The sequence below is a fragment of the Monodon monoceros genome, unplaced genomic scaffold (genome assembly GCF_005190385.1).
Source record: "Monodon monoceros isolate NGI ecotype Baffin Bay Population unplaced genomic scaffold, NGI_Narwhal_1 Super_Scaffold_7, whole genome shotgun sequence".
NCBI classification, from domain to species: domain Eukaryota; kingdom Metazoa; phylum Chordata; class Mammalia; order Artiodactyla; family Monodontidae; genus Monodon; species Monodon monoceros.
The window spans coordinates 93,748,432-93,767,692 of record NW_021703784.1 but is presented as its reverse complement, the minus strand read 5'-3'; the positions used below and the strand labels follow the sequence as shown (position 1 = coordinate 93,767,692).

The 19,261-nt window shown below is 41.0% G+C and overlaps 1 protein-coding gene and 1 non-coding gene across 12 annotated transcripts in view; one reads left to right on the top strand and one right to left on the bottom strand.

The window, feature by feature from the left end:
* Positions 1 to 19,261, top strand: part of AMBRA1 (autophagy and beclin 1 regulator 1) — a 173,361-nt gene that overhangs the window by 107,323 nt on the left and 46,777 nt on the right. The window lies entirely within an intron of this gene.
* Positions 2,092 to 2,198, bottom strand: LOC114887866. The gene has a single exon (XR_003791627.1). It is a non-coding gene; the product is annotated as a U6 spliceosomal RNA (small nuclear RNA).

Here is a 19,261-nt window from a genome sequence, read left to right as displayed (position 1 = left end):
TTAAGTGGACTGAATAATGGCAGAGTCCTGCCTGGACAGGAGGGTAGGAGATAGAGCAGAAGGAATATGACAGAATAAGAGAGAGAAACAAAATGCTATGGGGCTTCCAAAGAGAGGATCATGTCAGGTTAATGAGATCAGTAGACTTCTTGGAAAAAGCGATTGGGAGAGTCCTTGATCAGGGACGGGGATTGGGGGATTTTAGGAAACATTTGTTAGGAGAGAGAGGAAAGAGTCTAGATAGTAGGAACAGTATGAAGCAAAGTATAAAAGTGGAGATATATTTAAAACATATTTCCAGAAACACATGACTAATGAGCAGTAAGAGATAAGCACAGAAATGTAGATGGCAGATTGTTGAGGGCCTTAAATAACAAACCAAGGAACCGAGCTCAGTTTAGGCAACGAGGAGCCATTAGAGATTTTTGAGCAGATGAGTGACACAATCAAAACTCTGCTTTTAGGGCTTCCCTGGTGGCACAGTGGTTGAGAGTCCGCCTGCCGATGCAGGGGACACGGGTTCGTGCCCCGGTCCGGGAAGATCCCACATGCCGCGGAGCGGCTGGGCCCGTGAGCTATGGCCTCTGAGCCTGCGCGTCCGGAGCCTGTGCGCGGCAACGGGAGAGGCCAAAAAAGAGAGAGGCCCGCACACAAAAAAAAAAAAAAAAAAAAAAAGATGGATTGGAGTGAGGAGAGTGGAGAGGAAGATAGATAGATGGTTTTGTAAAGGACAAGGGCCCATAGCTTAGTGATAACTGCAAGATTCTTTCATGATGTTACTTACTCACACCCAAAGTGGCCTATAGAGAAGTTCGCATGTTGTCATGCATTCTTTATGATGACTACGGACAGAGTTCGTCTTTAAAAGGTATGGGTACCATCATGCTCACTGGCTTTCAGGCATCCCTGAAGAGTGATAGCAGGCCCAGTGTTTCCTTAGGAGTTTATATCAGCAGCTCTGGCAGAAAGGAAGAGACTAAAACATATCTTAAACTCCTTTGCTTTCCCTTGTGAAATATCCCTTTCAAAAACTAGAATTTTGCCACAGGCCTGTCTCAGAAATTTATCTAACCTGACATTAAAAATAAATCTTAGGTTTCTTCAATGTAAGATTTTTTCTTTTTTTTTTTTTTGTGGTACGCGGGCCTCTCACTGCTGTGGCCTCTCCCGTTGCGGAGCACAGGCTCTGGACGTGCAGGCTCAGCGGCCATGGCGTATGGGCCCAGCCACTCCGCAGCATGTGGGATCTTCCCGGACCGGGGCATGAACCCGTGTCCCCTGCATTGGCAGGCGGACTCAACCACTGCGCCACCAGGGAAGCCCTGGTAAGATGTTTTAAGGTGGCATCTAAGAGAAAAGCTTAGGGCTGGGCATCTGTTTGTACATTTCATCTGTGCAGACAGACTGTTCCTAGTGTGAACCCAGGAAGCCTATGGCCTTAGAGCCTCCGCTTTTGTTGGGTACAAAGTTTGTGTGACCATATGCCATTCATAGCTGCCTGCTGGATGGTTTCACCAGTGCAGTAGCTCAGGCTTTACATGGTATAAACTTGATTCACTGAGACACAGGATATGTTTCTGTGGGAGAAATCTTTCATGTCAAGAATTCCAAGTAAACGGAATATGGCCGTCTCTGCCCACCTTTGGAATTTAGTGGGACTCCACATCCCAGAGTATTTCACTTTAGCCAATTACTGCCTCACCCGTTCTTTGTTGGACAAGGCTTGAGATTGTGGGGAAGCATTTAAAGGTCTTTACCTTGTGTCCCCAGCTTCTTGCTTGTTTACTTCCTTCCTATCCCCTTTCTCCCTCCCTTCAATAGTGAGAAATTTTTTTAATATAAAGAAGTATAAATACATACATACAGGCACACACATATATAACAGCATCTGTGCCGCCACACCAAGATTTAATAGTTGTTAACAGTTTGCCCTGCTTGCCTCAATTCTTTTTTTTTTTTCTGGCTGCCACGCAGCATGCAGGATCTTAGTTCCCCCGACCAGGGATCGAACCCATGCCCCCTGCAGTGCAAGCGGGGAGCCCTAACCACTGGGCCTCCAGGGGATTTCCCCCCTCAGTTCTTTTTTTTTTTTTAAATATGGCACACTTCACGAATTTGCGTGTCATCCTTGCGCAGGGGCCATGCTAATCTTCTCTGCATTGTTCCAATTTTAGTATATGTGCCGCCGAAGCGAGCACCCCCCTCAATTCTTAAAAATAAAATATTTTTAGATAAAGTCGAAGTTCCCTTTGACTTCCATAATTATATTTCCCGGTCTACCTAGAGGCAGCCTCTATCATGAATTTGGTTTATATAATTGCAGTCCCTCTTTTATAACTTAATATGTTAGTAAAATATCATTGCTTTGTGTTTGTTTTTTTTAATTTATTTTATTTTTGGCTGTGTTGGGTCTTCATTGCTGGGCGCGGGCTTTCTCTAGTTGCGGCGAGCAGGGGCTACTCTTTGTTGGCAGTGTGCAGGCTTCTCATTGCAGAGACTTCTCTTTGTTTTGGAGCATGGGCTCTAGGCACACGGGCTGCAATACTTGTGGCTCGCGGTCTGTAGAGCACAGGCTCAGTAGCTGTGGCGCACGGGCTTAGTTGCTCCGCGGCATGTGGGATCTTCCCAGACCAGGGCTCGAACCTGTGTCTCCTGCATTAGCAGGTGTATTCTTAACTACTGCGCCACCAGGGAAGCCCTGCTTTGTGTTTTAAGAGTTGTATTTTTATAAATGGTATCATACCATATGTATCATTTTTACAACTTTTATAATTCAATATTACGTTTTTCATCAATCCACAATGACGCAGTTTGATTGATTTGGTTTGTTCCTTTTAATTGTTGCCTAGTATTCATTTATATACATTATTCCCTATTGAAGAACATGAAACTTTCTAGATTTTTACTATAACAACATGCCTTGAACTTCCTTGACATATGTCCTTGTGTACATGTGTAGCATTTTTTGTAAGATATTCACCCAGAGGTGGAATTGTTCTGACTCCTTTTTAGTCAAATAGCACAGATTTATTGGTTACCAAAGACATAACCCTCTTCTTAGATGTATGAAGGGCATCTCAGAGTATCATTCTGACTGTCACTTGGTAAAAATGGAAAACTTGAGGTTTTTGAATTTTATTGCAAACCCAGGATCAAGGAGTTTTTCTCAAGTCCTTCAACTAGTTAGCTTCATAGAACAAATAAATGTATATGTCGAATATAGGGGATATTAAATGGTAAAACGTACAAGATTTCCATAGATCATTATAAAGGTAACTTCTCACTCTTCCTGTTTTCCCTTTTAAATCTTGTTTAAAAAAACCCCAAAACTGGGCTTCCCTGGTGGCACAGTGGTTGGGAGTCCGCCTGCCGATGCAGGGGACGCGGGTTCATGCCCTGGTCCTGGAGGATCCCACATGCCGCGGAGTGGCTGGACCCGTGAGCCATGGCCGCTGAGCCTGTGCGTCCGGAGCCTGTGCTCCGCAACGGGAGAGGCCACAACAGTGAGAGACCCGCATACCGCAAAAAAAAACAAACCCAAAAACCAAACAGGTCCATTGTAATTCAGCTAATATCAAAATATGTACTGTAAAATGCTTAAGTCTCTCCTCACCACTCTTATCCTCAGTCCCATTCCCCAAAGGGAATTCTAAGTCCTGCGACTATACAGTATTTAAAATTTAAGTATAAAGTTGACCCCTTTCTCTCAAGGAGTTCACCATCTTTGGAGTATATCTTTCCAAATTTTTCTCTATGCCTCATCACACACATATTTATATACCTATTCTTCATTTTGTTTTTTTATAGAGATGGGATCATACAGAACAATATATCAAGGACATCTTTCTGTGTCGGTACATACAGATCTACTTTATTCTCTTGGATGGCTGAATGGTGTTCCATAGTATAATTGACTATAGTTTGTTAAGCTGTTTTTTTCTCGATGGATGTTTCAGTTTATTTATAATTAAAGACATGCTCTTTTTGCAAACTGTAATTGCTTAGTCCCATTCCTGGATGTATATACTGGACTGAAAATTAACATATGATTTGGTTCTTTATAATTCAGCCTGTCCCTATAATAGATATAGATAGTAAGGACTGTCTAGGGCATGTCTTCTCACTTGTGGAAGGACAGTTCATAAGGCTAGCAGTGACCTTCCTTGCAGCTCCCATTGGTGCTCCTCACCCTTTGTAACTGTATGAATGGCAAAATTCTAAGTTCTGCGACTGTACAATATTTAAAATTTAAGTGAAAAGTTGACCCCCTTCTCTCAAGGAGTTCACTATCTTAAAGAAGAAAGAGACCAGGCAGTATCAACTGAAAATTGATGGCTAAGTGTACACAGAGATATAAACACTTGAACTCATTGCAGACTTTATATACAGGTAACCTACAAGATGACAAATGTTTTGTGTTATGAAAATGGCTAATGCTGTGTGGGGAGGGATTTCTCCCTAATTCTGAAAAGCTTCCAGAAGGAGGTGAGATTTTATTTAGATTTTATCCAGATTGTTGTCTAGCTTCTAGGTGCATCCTTCTAAGCAGTATCTCAATATGGGGCTTGTTAATAATGCTTTTCCACTTTGTGCCTGATATTAATGTCTGAACAGTGGATTTTAATTAGAAACTATTTCAAATTAGCTATCTTTATGTGACAAGTGTTGTTCTCCCAGGATCCCAGAGCACATGCCTGGCTCTGGGGACTACTCACGTTTCCGAGCAGTTTGTGGTTTGAAACAGGCCCATTTACCAAGGTCTCTCCCACTTATTTTTGCTCCAGACTTTCCACCAGTTGGTGCCTGCACTTTAGAACAAAGGTCTAGAATCTTTTTTCCACCTCTGATCTGGAAAAAAACAGCCAGACTGGGCCAGTAGGACAGAATGTCTTTTTGAGTATCTTAAAGGATCTAGTTACTAAGATTTTTATCAGGCTCACTTTTAGCATAATCAGGATGTAGTTTTTACAAAATGCTCAACCATCTTCCTTTAAGCAGCTGCCACCACATGGATTAGGAATTACTAACCTTTTGACCTTACTCAAAAAACCCTAGTCCCTTTACAAAAACTAAGTCAGCTGGATGCTTTATCTCAATGTCGCAAGTCCTAAAATATGCAATATTTCCCTTCCACTAACTTGCAGGAAACCCATATGATCCTCGACCTTATAGATGTTTCCTTCACTCCAAAGTGAATGTGAAGTTGGCAGTCAAGACTGAGTATTGTATTCTGTATCCACTTTGTGATCTGACTTCACCTTTGCCCTCCAAGCCCAAGGGGCTTCTTTGTTGGCCCTCAGAGCTTACTCAGCCTTTCTGTCCCTGGGTAAATAGTAATGTGGCAGTGATTGCAGTGAAGTGACACCATGCTGTCCTTGGAGCTCGAGAGTCTCCTCTAAACTGAGTGAGCCACGCTTGAGTTAGAGTCTCACAGGCTTGGGGCCTCTGTGCCTTCCCCTCTGGGAGCAGCCTGTGGCCTCTTTCTTATATGCTGGCCCCAACTGACTCAGCCCAGTAATGCTGTACCCCGAAATGTACAGGTGTGATTTGACAGGAGCTTTTCACCCTTTACAAACTGGGCCTCCTAATGAGAATGTAGGCTCATAGAGCAATAATTCACGTGTAGGTGGCCTGTAAGGAAAGTTTTAACAAAGGAGTTGGTTGAGAAGCTGATTTATTTTCTTGCTTTAACTCTCTTGTCATGTGCTGAGTGGGGGCGTAAGAGGAGGGGCGGGTGGGGAATGGTGCTGCTGAAAGCATTTGTCTTCATTTCTGCCATCTCCCAGTGTTTATTACCCTGTGATCGGCAGATGAGGAAAGCTGCCAGTCAAACCCACGTTCAGCACATTTCCATTTCCCTTCATTGCAGATTTTAGGCTTTTGAAATCTGCATCCTCTTTGCAGCAGTAAAGGTCGTTTCCCTCCTGCTGCTGACAAGCCCAAGACCCTCTGGTCCAATTCTTCTCACTTGTGCTTCCACCAAACATTAGTCTCAGCAATCTAAGACAGGTGATTGGTGAGAGCTCTTCAGTGTTTGAGTTGGTCAGTCGCTCTCTTTATCTTTCTCTCTCACCTCTTATCTCCCTCAGTACTTTTCCCCGCCTCCCCCCACCCCATCTCTGCCCATCCGTCTGCTGCTCAGGCACCCACTGTAAGCAGCCCCGTTGTGCAACGGTGAGATGATGACAGCTTTCCGGACTCCTTTCCTGGCTTCACTCAGGGACCTGCCTAAGCCAGTGTCCTTCCAGCAGCAGAGATTGCTAGGACCTAAATATAGGAAATGCCAGGTTGTGGGGGATGTTGAAGTGGAGGTAGAGTAATTCTTAATACTCTCATCCACCTGCATGTCTTCAGTCAGAAGTAGAGGCTTTGAGGAAATCCCTGCCTGGTGGGAGTCCAACGCAAGGTTTTTTGTTTTTGTTTTGGGGTTGTTGGGCTTTTTTTTTTCTCCGTTTCTCCTGAACACATTGGGGTTTGGAATGCTGTTCCTAAATATCTTTCGGTAGCATGTGTTCTTGTGAGCTTATTTGTGTTTGTCTTAAATAATGTTTGTGGAAGAAAGGTAATGATATTCATTTCTTCGAAAATGGATGTTCTGCTTTCATAATTACTTGTCCCAATTACATCATTAGTGTAAGTGTAGATAATTGCTTCATTAGGACATACATATCGAAGAAGGGGAGGTCTACAGAATGGGTGATGAAAACAGGCCTCGGCGTCTTCATCTACCCACGCAGGAGCATCTTAGCTTGACTTCAGAGAGCTAGCAGGTACCAGTCACCCTGCCAACAGTCAAGATTAATCCTGGGTTTTAATGTGATAGGAGGAAGGAGTGAGGACCCAGTGAAGAGCAGCTTACTCCTTTGCTTTAGGCTGGTGATGCTTTGCTGAACTCCTGCTGACACTGGTACCATCAAGGCACCATGATTTAATCATTGACGATCTCTGAATTGGGAAGCAAAGTAGTCTTGTGGCAGTCCCACCACCTTTGGACTTTCTGGAGCTTTCTAGGTCTATTGGCATGAGCCCTGTGCTCTGTTTGACCTCTTTGAATGACTTATTTTATTTTGGAATGGCTTTTTAAGGGGAAATGGCCATGCCAGGCCTAGAAGTTACATTCTCCCATCAGACCTAAGGACCACCTGTATGAATATGACTGATTTCACACCATGTCTGTGTGAATGACTTTATGTGTGCGCTATCTAGTTGTGCATTCTTTTTTTTATATAAATTTATTTACTTTATTTTACTTTTTTTTTTTTTTTTTTTGGCTGCGTTGGATCTTCGTTGCTGCGTGGGGACTTTCTCTAGTTGCAGCGAGTGGGGGCTACTCTTTGTTGTGGTGCGCGGGCTTCTCATTGCGGTGGCTTCTCGTTGCGGAGCACGGGCTCTAGGCACACGGGCTTCAGTAGTTGTGGCATATGAGCTTCAGTAATTGTGGCGCGCGGGCTCTAGAGCTCAGGCTCAGTAGTGTGGCACACGAGCTTAGTTGCTCTGCGGCATGTGGGATCTTCCCGGACCAGGGCTCGAACCCATCTCCCCTGCATTGGCAGGCAGATTCTTAACCACTGCACCACCAGGGAAGCACGGTGCATTCTCTCTTTTAAGACGCATTAAAAACGAGTGCCAATACTACGTACGTGTTTCCACTTATATGAGGTATCTAAAGTAGTCAGATTCATAGAAACAGAAAGAATTGTGGTCTGAGGGGAGAGTGAAAAGGGAAGTTGTTTAACAGGTATAGAGTTTCAGGTTTGTAAGTGTAAGATGAAAAAGTTCTGTTTCACAACAATGTGAATATACTTAACACTACTGAACTGTAACTGTAACTAACTGTACACTTAAAAATGGCTTAAGATGGTAAATTTTATGTTATGTGCTTTTTGCCACAATTTTTAGAAAAGCTAATATCAGATTCTGTGTACTACTTACTCCAGATAGGAAGGCTCTATCCACTGCTCTGGCCCTAATGACCATCAGGTTAATTTCTCTTCCTCCTCTTGGCCTGTTACAAAGCTTACTCTGCTATGGCCATATAATCCTGGTTTGAATTGTTGTTTTGAGAAAAATTTCGATGACACTGTGATGTGTAGAAATCTTTCATAGCTGTTTCTTTCCCCTTCCTTGCACAGTATCTGTATTCCAGGCCTTACTAATATCCTTGTTGAGTTCACAGGCTATATAATTTATTATTTTGTTGGCCTCATCTAATGCCTTTGACCTCAACAATATCTTTCTTGGGTCTGCTCCTAAAGTTCATGATTTGTATGTGGACTAATGCTACCCTTGTTTTTATGAGCAGGAGCTTTAGAGCCTTTAGGAGTTTACTGGACAATAAAATTATGTTGGTTTAGGGACCCAGTTCCTGCTAAGAGCACGTATAGTCAGGAATTCTCTGGCGGTCCAATGGTTAGGATTCCATGCTCTCACTGCCTAGGGCCCAGATTCGATCCCTGGTTGGGGAGCTAAAAACCCCACAAGCTGCAGGGTGCGGCCCCCCCAAAAAAAGGGACACATATAGTCAATGACATCTGTATCTACAGAATACTTACCCTTTAATTTATGTTAAATATGTTTCGGACCTGGGAATTCTCTGGTGGTCCAGTGGTTAGAGCTCCACACTTTCACTGCCGAGGGCGCAGGTTCCTGCAAGCTGCACAGTGAAGCTGGGGGAGGGGAAAATTTTATATATATATATATATATATATATATATATATATATATATATATATATTTCGGACCTTTACTGTATAATGGTTGATCTCAACATCAGTTTCAGTGACCAGTTAGAGCAGTTATTAAACAGCCTAAGTCTGATAGAGCACATACCTTACTGAGAATATTTCCTATGTCATAATTATAGTCACCCATATGATATTTTGGGGGGTCTTTTTTTGTTTTAATTTATTTTTTATTGAGGTAACATTGGTTTATAACATTATATAAGTCTCATGTGTGGAATATAAAAAATAAAACAAAAATAAGTGAACAAACCAAACCAAACCAAACATGTAGATACAGAGAACAGAGTAGTGGGGTTTTATTTTTGTGTTTTTACAGAAAATGATGTCCCCTAATACTCCTCTTATCTTTTATTTTAGCCTCAGAAAAAAACAAAGACTCGCTTCAGCTATAGGTGATATATTCAGAATTGTTTTGTTTTGTTTTTTTTTAAATTTATTTTTGGCTGTGTTGAGTTTTCATTGCTTCGCGTGGGCTTTCTTCTAGTTGCGGTGAGCAGGAGCTGCTCTTTGTTGCAGCGGGCGGGCTTCTCATTGCGGTGGCTTCATGTGGGCTTCAGTAGTTGTGGCACGTGGGCTCAGTAGTTGTGGCTCACGGGCTCTAGAGCACAGGCTCAGTAGTTGTGGCACACGGGCTTAGTTGCTCCGCGGCATGTGGAATCTTCCAGGACCAGGGCTCGAACCCGTGTCCCCTGCATTGGCAGGCGGATTCTTAACCGCTGCGCCACCAGCGAAGACCCCAGAATTGATCTTTGAAAGCCTACTTTTTCCTTCCTTTGGAAGGACATAAATCTGTTTCCCTCAACACTTTTATGATTGCTAGGTTCCATGCAGTGTGTTTTCTATAAATAAAAACTATTATCTTAATCTCATGTGAACCTGTGGTTCAGTTATAAAAACATACAGTGGAACATTATTCGACCATAAAAAGGAATGAAGTACTGATAAATGCTAAAACATGGATGAACTTTGAAAAAATTATGCTAAATGAAAGAAGCCAGACACAAACAGCCACTTATTGTATGATTCCATTCATATGAAATGTCCAAGAGAGGCAAAATTATACAGACAGAAAATAGATTCACTAGTCTCTTCCCTTGCTTAGGGCAAGGGAGGGAGTGGGGCAGAGGGGAGGGGAGTAGCTGCTAATGGGTAAGGTATTTTGGAAGCTAGGGAATGATGAAAATGTCCTGAAATTAGGTAGCAGTGATGGTTGTTGTAAATTTGATTTTGATAATGGTTGCACAATTGTGAGATATACTAAAACCCCTTAAATTATATGCTTTAATTAGGTAAATTATATGATATGTGAATTATATCATAATAAAGCTGTTATTTTTAAACAAACTACATATAGTTTGGTCATTTTCCTCAATGTCAAAACCATAAATGAGAACTAAGAGAAACATCTACCCTTGGAGGAAGTCTTGTTATTTGCCACCAGGAACTCTTTCCAGGTCCCCAGGCTATAGAATAGTTGACTATGATCTTGGATGAGACTTTTTAAATTGGTGATAAGGTGATAAAGTGAGAGTTACAACATGCTTAGTTATATACTCCTTCATGGAACAGATTTAAAGACTGCATTTTGAAAAAAAATATTTATTTTTGGCTGATTTGGGTCTTCATTGCTGTGTGGGCTTTCTCTGGTTGTGGCGAGCGGGGGCTACTCTTCGTTGCGGTGCACAGGCGTCTCATTGCGGTGGCTTCTCTTGTTGCAGAGCAGAGGCTCTAGGTGCGTGGGCTCAATAGTTGTGGTGCACAGGCTTAGTTGCTCCATGGCATGTGGGATCTTCCTGGACCAGGGCTCAAACCCGTGTCCCCTGCATTGGCAGGCAGATTCTTAACCACTGATCCACCAGGGAAGTTCCTAAAGACTGCATTTAAATAAAGCTTTCTGGAAAGAGGAATAAGTGTTCTTCCTAGGATGCCATTCAATATATACTTATGAAGAATGCTTTTTATGTCCAAATAATCCTGTGTTGTATTGCTCTAAGAATTATTTTTCATGGACAGAAACCAATTTATTATTTACAAAGAACTCAGACAATCTATAAAAAAAACAAAAAAACTTTAAAATACCCAAACATAAAGATACACAAAAGGTGCGGGTAAGCAGTGCACAGTAAAAGAAATAAAATGAGCCAGTAAACAAATACGGAACAAAAAGATGCTCACCAATACTCCTAAATTATTAAAGAAGTGTGAAGGGATACCAAAAGTGGAATTGCCATATTTTACTTCATAAATTGAACAAAAGTTATATTGAATACTGTTTTTTAATAATAGCATTATTGAGATGTAGTTCACATACTGTATAGTTCACCTATTTTAAGTGTACAATTCAGTGGTGTTTAGTATATTCACAGAGTTGTGCAATCATTGCCACTATCTATGTATTTCAGAACATTTTTATCACCTTGTAAAAAACCCCATGCCCATTAGCAGTCACTTCCCCCTCCCCCCTCCACTTCCCCTGCCCACTCCAGCCCTAGGCAATTTCTGATCTACTTTTTGACTGTTGCTTTGCCTATTCTAGACATTTCATGTAAATGGAATCATATAATATGTGGTCTTTTGTGGCTGGCTCTCTAAGAAGAATTTTGAAAAGTTGCTTAGTTCTTCAGTTGGATCTGCCTTGGGGTTTCTAGTTTCAGTTCTACTGACCAATTAGCAAGCTGGTTCTTGGCTTCATATCACAACCAAGCAGAAGAAGAGTAACTGTGTTTCTCGGCTGATGGCGTGTTTTCGCCCCCAGCCCCATTCTTATTCTGTCTTCCCAGCAGCAGCACAGTCAGACGGCTGTTCTGAATTAGGCCGCCTCAAATGCATCAATTTTATAGGACTGAGATATAATTTAATCGCTTCCTTCTTTGTAACTTGCCCTTCTTTAACCTCCCGAATTAGCTTTTCTGATAGATTTGCTAATGATTCCTATTGTTGCACATTTTCACTGTACTGTTGAATCATACTCTTCATATCCCTGCTCCTAGAACAGATCTTGGAGAGAGCCTAAAAAGCTCTTTTGGAAAAAAGGGTCCCTGATTCTCCTTTCCAAGGAACAGGAGAGAAGAGTCTGAGAGAAGCAGAGGTAGAAAGATGTATGCAGACTTGGTAGAGCTCACCTACCATGTGACTGTCATGGCTATTAAAATTTTATCCCTAGACACATTCCCAAAGCTTCCAGCCTGCAATTTGAACACAGGACTCAGAGAATGAGACTTAGCAGTTTGGTTTTTGCCATGGTTGTTTTCTTTTTCTTTCTTTTTTTTTTTTAAAGAAAAGAAGGTTTTTTGTTTTTAATATAAATTTATTTATTTATTTTTGGCTGCATTGGGTCTTCGTTGCTGTGCGTGGACTTTCTCTAGTTGCAATGAGTGGAGGCTACTCTTTGTTGTGGTGCGTGGGCTTCTCATCGTGCTGGCTTCTCTTTGTTGTGGAGCACGGGCTCTAGGCGCACAGGCTTCAGTAGTTGTGGCACACGTGCTCAGTAGTTGTGGCTCGTGGGCTCTAGAACACAGGCTCAGTAGTTGTGGTGCACGGGTTTAGTTGCTCTGAGGCATGTGGGATCTTCCTGGCCCAGGGCTCGAACCCGTGTCCTGTATTGGTAGGCGGATTCTTAACTGCTGTGCCACCAGGGAAGCCCTCCATGGTTGTTTTCTGATGGTTGGCCAGGATCACTGGATTCAAGTTTCTTTTCCCTTTCATTTTGTCTTTCGTCAGAATAATCTTCATTTACTCTTTTGCTCTGAGGCTCCAGAAGAAGAGCTCTGTGGTTGTGAGGTAGAAAGTGAACTGCTATGACTAACAGTATGCTTATGGACAGCCGCTCTTTCCACCGTTTCCTAGAACATGAATGAGAGTCTTGGGCTCTCTCTCTCTCTCTCTCTTTTTAAATTAATAGACTTTTTTTTAGAGCAGTTTTAGGTTTACAGAAAAATTAAGTTGGAAGTACAGACAGCTCCCATATACCTTCCTCCTTCCCCACACACCCATAGCCTCCCCCACCATCAGCATCCTGCCCCAGAGCGATACATTTGTTATAATCCATGAACCAACCTTGAAACATCATTATCACCCAAAGTCCATAGTTTACATTAGGGTTCACTGTTATTGTTGTAAATTCTGTGGGTTTTGCCAAAAATATGGTGACATGATCCACCATTATAGTACCGTACAAAATAGTTTCACTGCGACAAAAAAAGCCTCCTTGTGCTCCACCTGTACATTCCTCTCTCCCCCCAAACTCCTGGCAACCACTGATCTTCACTGTGTCCACAGTTTTGGCTTTTCCAGAATGACATATAGTTTAGAATCATACAATATATAGCTTTTTGCTTCTTTCACTTAATAATATATACTTAAATTTCTTCCATGTTTTTTCATGGCTTGATAGCTCATTTCTTTTTAGAACTGAATAATATTCCATTGTATGGATGTACCACAGTTTACTTATCCATTCTCCTATTAAAGGACATCTTGGTTGCTTTTAAGGTTTGGCAGTTACAAATAAAGTTGCTATAAACATCTCTGTGTAGGTTTTGTGTGGACATAACGCTTTCAACTCATTTGTGTAAATACCAAGGAGCATGATTGCTGGATCATATGGTAAGAGTATGTTTAGTTTTGCAAGAAACTGCCAAACTGTCTTCCAAAGTGGCTGTACCATTTTGCATTCCCACCAGCAAGGAATGGGAGTTCCTGTTGTTTCACATCCTGTTCCGCATTTGGTGTTATCAGTGTTTTGGATTTCAGCGATTGTGACAATCGTGTAGTGGTTTCTCTTTGTTGTTTTAATTTGCAGTTCCCGGATGAGGAATGATGTTGAGCATCTTTTCATATGCTTATGTGCCATCTGTATATCTTCTTTGGTGAGGTGTCTGTTTAGATCCTTTGCCCATTTTTTAATTGGGTTTTTTGTTATTGTTGAGTTTTAAGAGTTCTTTGTATATTTTGGATACCAGTCCTTTATCAGTTAAGTGTTTTGCAAAGATTTTCTGCCAGACTGTTGTCTCTTCATTCTTTTTAACAGTGTCTTTCACAGAGCAAAAGTTTTTAATTTTAATGAAGTAAAATTTGTCAATTTTTTCTTTTCATGGATTGTACTTTTGGTGTTGTATCTTAAAAGTCTTTGCCAAGCCCAAGGTCACCTAGATTATCTCTTATATTATCTCCTAGGAGTTAGAGTTTTGTGTTTTACGTCTAGGTCTATCCAATTTGAGTTAATTTTTTGAAAAGTGTAAGGTTTGTGTCTAGGTTTATTTTATAGTTTTGTATATGGATATCCAGTTGTTTCAGTACTGTTTTTGAAGAGATTCAATTCTCTATTGAATTGCCTTTGCTCCTTTGTCAAAGATCAGTTTACTATATTTGTGTGGGTTTATTTCTGATCTCTTTTTTCTGTTCCATTGGTCTAGACATAGATCAAGAATAGGTCTAGACATAGATCTAGAGTAGACATATTCTTTCACCAATGCCACACTATCTTGATGACTGTAGCTTTATAGTAAGTCTTGACGTCAGATAGTGTCCTCCAAATTTGTTCTTTCTTTGCATATTGCGTTGGCTATTCTGGATCTTTTGCCTTTCCAGATAAACTTTAGAATCAGTTTTTTGATATTCACAAAGTAATGTTCTAGGGTTTTGACTGGGATTGCATTGAATCTATAGATCCAGTTGGGAAGAATTGACATCTTAACAGTGCTAAATATTCCTATCCACGAACATGGAATATCTCTCCAATATTTTTTCAGATCTTTTGTGATTTGTTTCATCAGATAGATCTTGTACATGTTTTGTTAGATTTATACTTAAGGTTTTCCTTTTTTTTGGTGCTAATATAAATGATATTGTGTTTTTAACTTCAAATTCCAATTCCATTTATTCATTTATTCATTGCTGGCATATAGGAAAGCAGTTGACTTCTATCTTGCAACTTAATATAATCACCTAATAGTTCCAGGAGGTTTTGTTTTTTGCTTGTTTGTTGTTTTATTCTTTGGGATTTTCTACATAAACAATTATGGTATCTGTGAACAAAGAAAGTTTTATTTCTTCTTCTCCAATCTGTATACCTCTTACTTACTTTTCTTGTCTTATTGCATTAAGTAGGCTTCCAGTACAGTGTTGAAGAGGAGTGGTCTTAGGGGGAAAGCATATACAGTTAACCCTTGAACAATGTGGGGAGAAAGGGACTCTGACTCCCGCACAGTTGAAAATCCATGTATAACTTTACAGCCAGCCCTCCATATCTGCTGTTCCACACCCTGGATTCAGCCAACTGCAGATCATGTAGTACTGTATACGTATTTATTGAAAAAAATCTGCATGTTAATGGACCCACATCGTTCAAACGTATATGTTTTTCTAGGGTCAACTGTCGTTTCTCACCTTTAAATGTAGCTATGGGTTTTTTGTAGACATTGTTTATCAACTTGAGAAGTTCCCCACTCTTCCCAGTTTGATGATAGTTTTTATCAAAAATAGGTTTTAGAGTTTGTCAGGTGCCTTTTCTATATCTATTGATATGATCATATGATTTTTCTTCTTTATCCTGTTGATGTGATGTATCATATTATTAACTGATTTTGAAATGTTTAACCAGCCTTGCCTACTGGAATAAATCCCCATTTGGTCATAGTGTGTAACTTTTTTTATATACATTATTATATTCGATTTGCCAGCATTTTGTTGAGCATTTTTACTTCTGTGTTCATAAAAGATATTAGACTGTAGTTTTCCTTTCTTCAATGTTTTTGTCCAGTTTTGGTATCAGGGTAGTGCTGGCCTCAGAAGCAGTCCCACTTCTGTTTTCTTGAAGAGATTATGGAGTTTTGGTGTAATTTCTTCCTTAGGTGTTTGGTAGAATTTACCAGTGAACCCACCTGGGCCTGGCACTTTCTGTCTTAAGAGGTTTTTAATGATTGATTCAGTGTAACAGATATAGGCCTATTCAGATCATCTGTTTCTTCTTGTGTCAATTTTGGTAGTCTGTGTCTTTCAAGGAATTGGTCCATTTCACCTAGCTTATCAAACTTGTGGGCCTTGAGTTGTTCATAATAGTCCTTTACTATCCTTTTAGTGTCCATGGGATCAGTAGTGATAGCTTGTCTTTCATTTCTGGTATTAATAATTTGTATCTTCCCTCTTTTTTTCTTTGTTAGCCTGGCTAAAGGTTTATTGATTTTATTGGTCTTTTCAAAGAACCAGCTTTTGATTTCATTGATTTTTTTTTTTCCTCTGTTGATTTCCTGTTTTCAGTCTTACTGATTTCTGCTCTAATTTTGATTATTTCTTTTCTTCTGCTTACTTTGGATTTAATTTGCTCTTCTTTTTCTTGTTTCCTGAAGTGGAAGTTTAAATTATTGATTTTAGATCTTTCTTCTTTTCTAGTATGTGCATTCAAAGCAGTAACATTCCGTCTAAACACTGCTTTCGCTACATCCCACAAATTTTAATTAGTTGTATTTTCATTTAGTTAAAAATATTTTAGGGCTTCCCTAGTGGCGCAGTGGTTGGGAGTCCGCCTGCCGATTCAGGGGACACGGGTTCGTGCCCCGGTCTGGGAGGATCCCACATGCCGCGGAGCGGCTGGGCCCGTGAGCCATGGCCGCTGAGCCTGCGCGTCCGGAGCCTGCGCGTCCGGAGCCTGTGCTCCGCAACAGGAGAGGCCACAACAGTGAGGGGCCCGCGTACCGCAAAAAAATAAAAGAAAGAAAGAAAAAAATATATTTTAAAATTTCTCTTGCGATGGCTTCTTTGAGCCATGTGTTACTTAAAGTGTGTTGCTTAATCTCCAAGTATTTAGGGATTTTTCCAGCTATCTTTCTGTTACTGATTTCTAGTTTAATTTCCTTGTGTTCTGACAGCATACTTTGTATGATTTCAGTTCTTTTAAATTTGTTACAGTGTGTTTTGTGGACCAGAATGTGGTCTATCTTGGCCTAAGCTGTTTTTCAAGGAGAACATTACTAAGGAGTCTGGGTCCTATGCATTTGCTCTTAATTCTGAAATGAAGTGCTTCTCTTCCTTGGTCCTGGCACATTATTTGGGCCAGTCTCTTACAAAAGAACCTCTGTCTATGAGCTGTTGACTCCAGAGCTATACCTATAGAGGAGAAGCATACAGAGATTGGAGTAAATGATTAAATAATTTTAATGGTCATTTATTAGACACTTACTGTTTGCCATCACTTTACATTTATTATTTCAGTAAGTTTTCCAAATAGCCCTATAAGTTGAAAGAATTTTTATTATCTTTTTACAGATAAGGAAACTGAGGTTCAGAGAGATTGATTTACACAGAGCAATACTAATATAGGTACTAGCAGGAAGAGTCAAAATCGGGTCCATCTGATTCTGAAGCCCGTATTCTCAGAAACAATGTTAAAAACAGACACATGAGATCCCAGTTCAAGCCAAACTCTAATCCATGGCAGAAATGGAAAACTGGAAGTTTGCTAAAGGAATATTTGTATAATGCTGTGCCTTTTATTGGTTTCCAAAATCAGTATCTCCAACAGTGTTGGTGCCTTTAGCAGCAAGCATTCCAGTAGTAGTGCTTCCTAAGAGCACCTATCTTGGAGTAAAATGTAGGCTGTATTTATCTAACTTGGAGTTTCCCAACCAGGAATGATTTTGATCCCCAGGGAACATTTGACAATGTCTGGATACATTTTTGGTGGTCACAAGTGGGTGACTACTGGCATCTAGTGGGAAGAGGCCAGGGGTACTGCTAAACATCCTACAGTGCACAAGACCCACCCTACCCCCTAAACAAAGAATTATCTGACCCAAAATATCAATAGTGGAGGTTGAGAAACCCTGAGTCTAGCTTGTTCCATTCTGTTATTACTGAGAAAACCTTGATCCCTCAGAAATCCCTCAGCATTCTGTCAGGATTTGGTTTCCAAGGCTAAGTGCCTCCTATGTAAATACTTTGTGGGTCAGTCCATTAATTCATTCTGGCACATTTCCTGTACCTTGAGCTTAGTAGCCAGAGGCCTGTTAAATGGTTGGGCTTTTTTTTTAATAGGGTGCTACTTTTTCTTCCTGATGTTTCTTGAGAGACAGGCTCAGTTGGCCTGCAGCTCTTACAGAAGAGAACCTGGTGACAATAATCTGTTGCTGGCATCTTTAGCTCCCTAATCTATGTTTACGCGGCACTGAAAATCAACTCTCCCTGCTGCCAGGCCCCATCCCTCAACACTCTGGCACCGCTGGCAGAGAATACCTCCCTAGTTTCTTCCACACAGTACAACCATACATGATTATTTTATTGCACAGCTGTTTTCCAGAAGACGTTTCCTGAGGCATGGATATACAGGATGCTTCTGGAGCTGTGAGTTGGAGCCTCAGTCATTTCTGTTCCAGTTGCAGATATATCCACAGCGCTCTTAAAGCATCTGGTATTTTCCTTAACTGTTTTCCTGTTTGTAGCTCTCGTCCTCTCCCCCAGATTTTAAGCTCCTACGATATGGGGTTTGTTTTTTCAATTTTTTTCGTATCCTGTCTTAGGAACTAGCATTTCTTTCATCATATACTAAGAAAATCAACTTGCCTTCTTCCATTTTGGGTTATATGCTTTTCTGTTAAAAGTTGGAGGAAATTATAAGGAACTAAAATCATTTGAGAGAGACTGGTGGTCAGAGGTTGATATCAACCATCTAGATAAAGATAAGCAAGCCAGAGGAACAATTCATAACCTCAATGGAATTGAGCCTGGTTCCAAATAAAACTGAACAATTCTTTCCTGAGTAGTGGACCTTGGAATTTAAAGTTATTTTCATTATCAAGGAGGCCTAGAAAACTCAAGAAAGTTCCTATTAAGGAAGTCCTATAGGGGAACTTCCCTGGTGGCGCAGTGGTTAAGAATCCACTTGCCAATACAGGGGACATGGGTTCGATCCCTGGTCCAGGAAGATCCCACATGCTGCGGAGCAACTAAGCCTGTGTGCCACAACTGCTTGAGCCTGTGCTCTTCAGCCCGCGAGCCACAACTGCTGAGCCCGCGTGCTGCAACTACTGAAGTCCGTGCACCTAGAGCCCATCCTCTGCAACAAGAGAAGCCACCACAATGAGAAGCCCGCACACCGCAACGAAGAGTAGCCCCCGCTCGCCGCAACTAGAGAAAGCCCTCGCGCAGCAACCAAGACCCAACACAGCAATAAATAGATAGATAGATGGATAGATGGATAAATAAATAAATTTATTTATTTATTTACAAAAAGAAAGTCCTATAGGCAGCTTACCCTCCTCATGACCCAGAGGTTCAGCAAAATTTCCCAAGTCAGATATCATTATTACAGAATTTTCTGTAAAGTTTAAGCAAAGGCATATATTTACCTCATTTAAGTGATATGCCACAGGGCCCTCAATAGGGATTTTTTTTTTTTTTTTCTGTGTTGGGTCTTCATTGCTGTGCACAGGCTTTCTCTAGTTGCGACGAGCGGCGGCTACTCTTTGTTGCAGTGTGTGGGCTTGTCATTGTGGTGGCTTCTCTTGTTGTGGAGCACGGGCTCT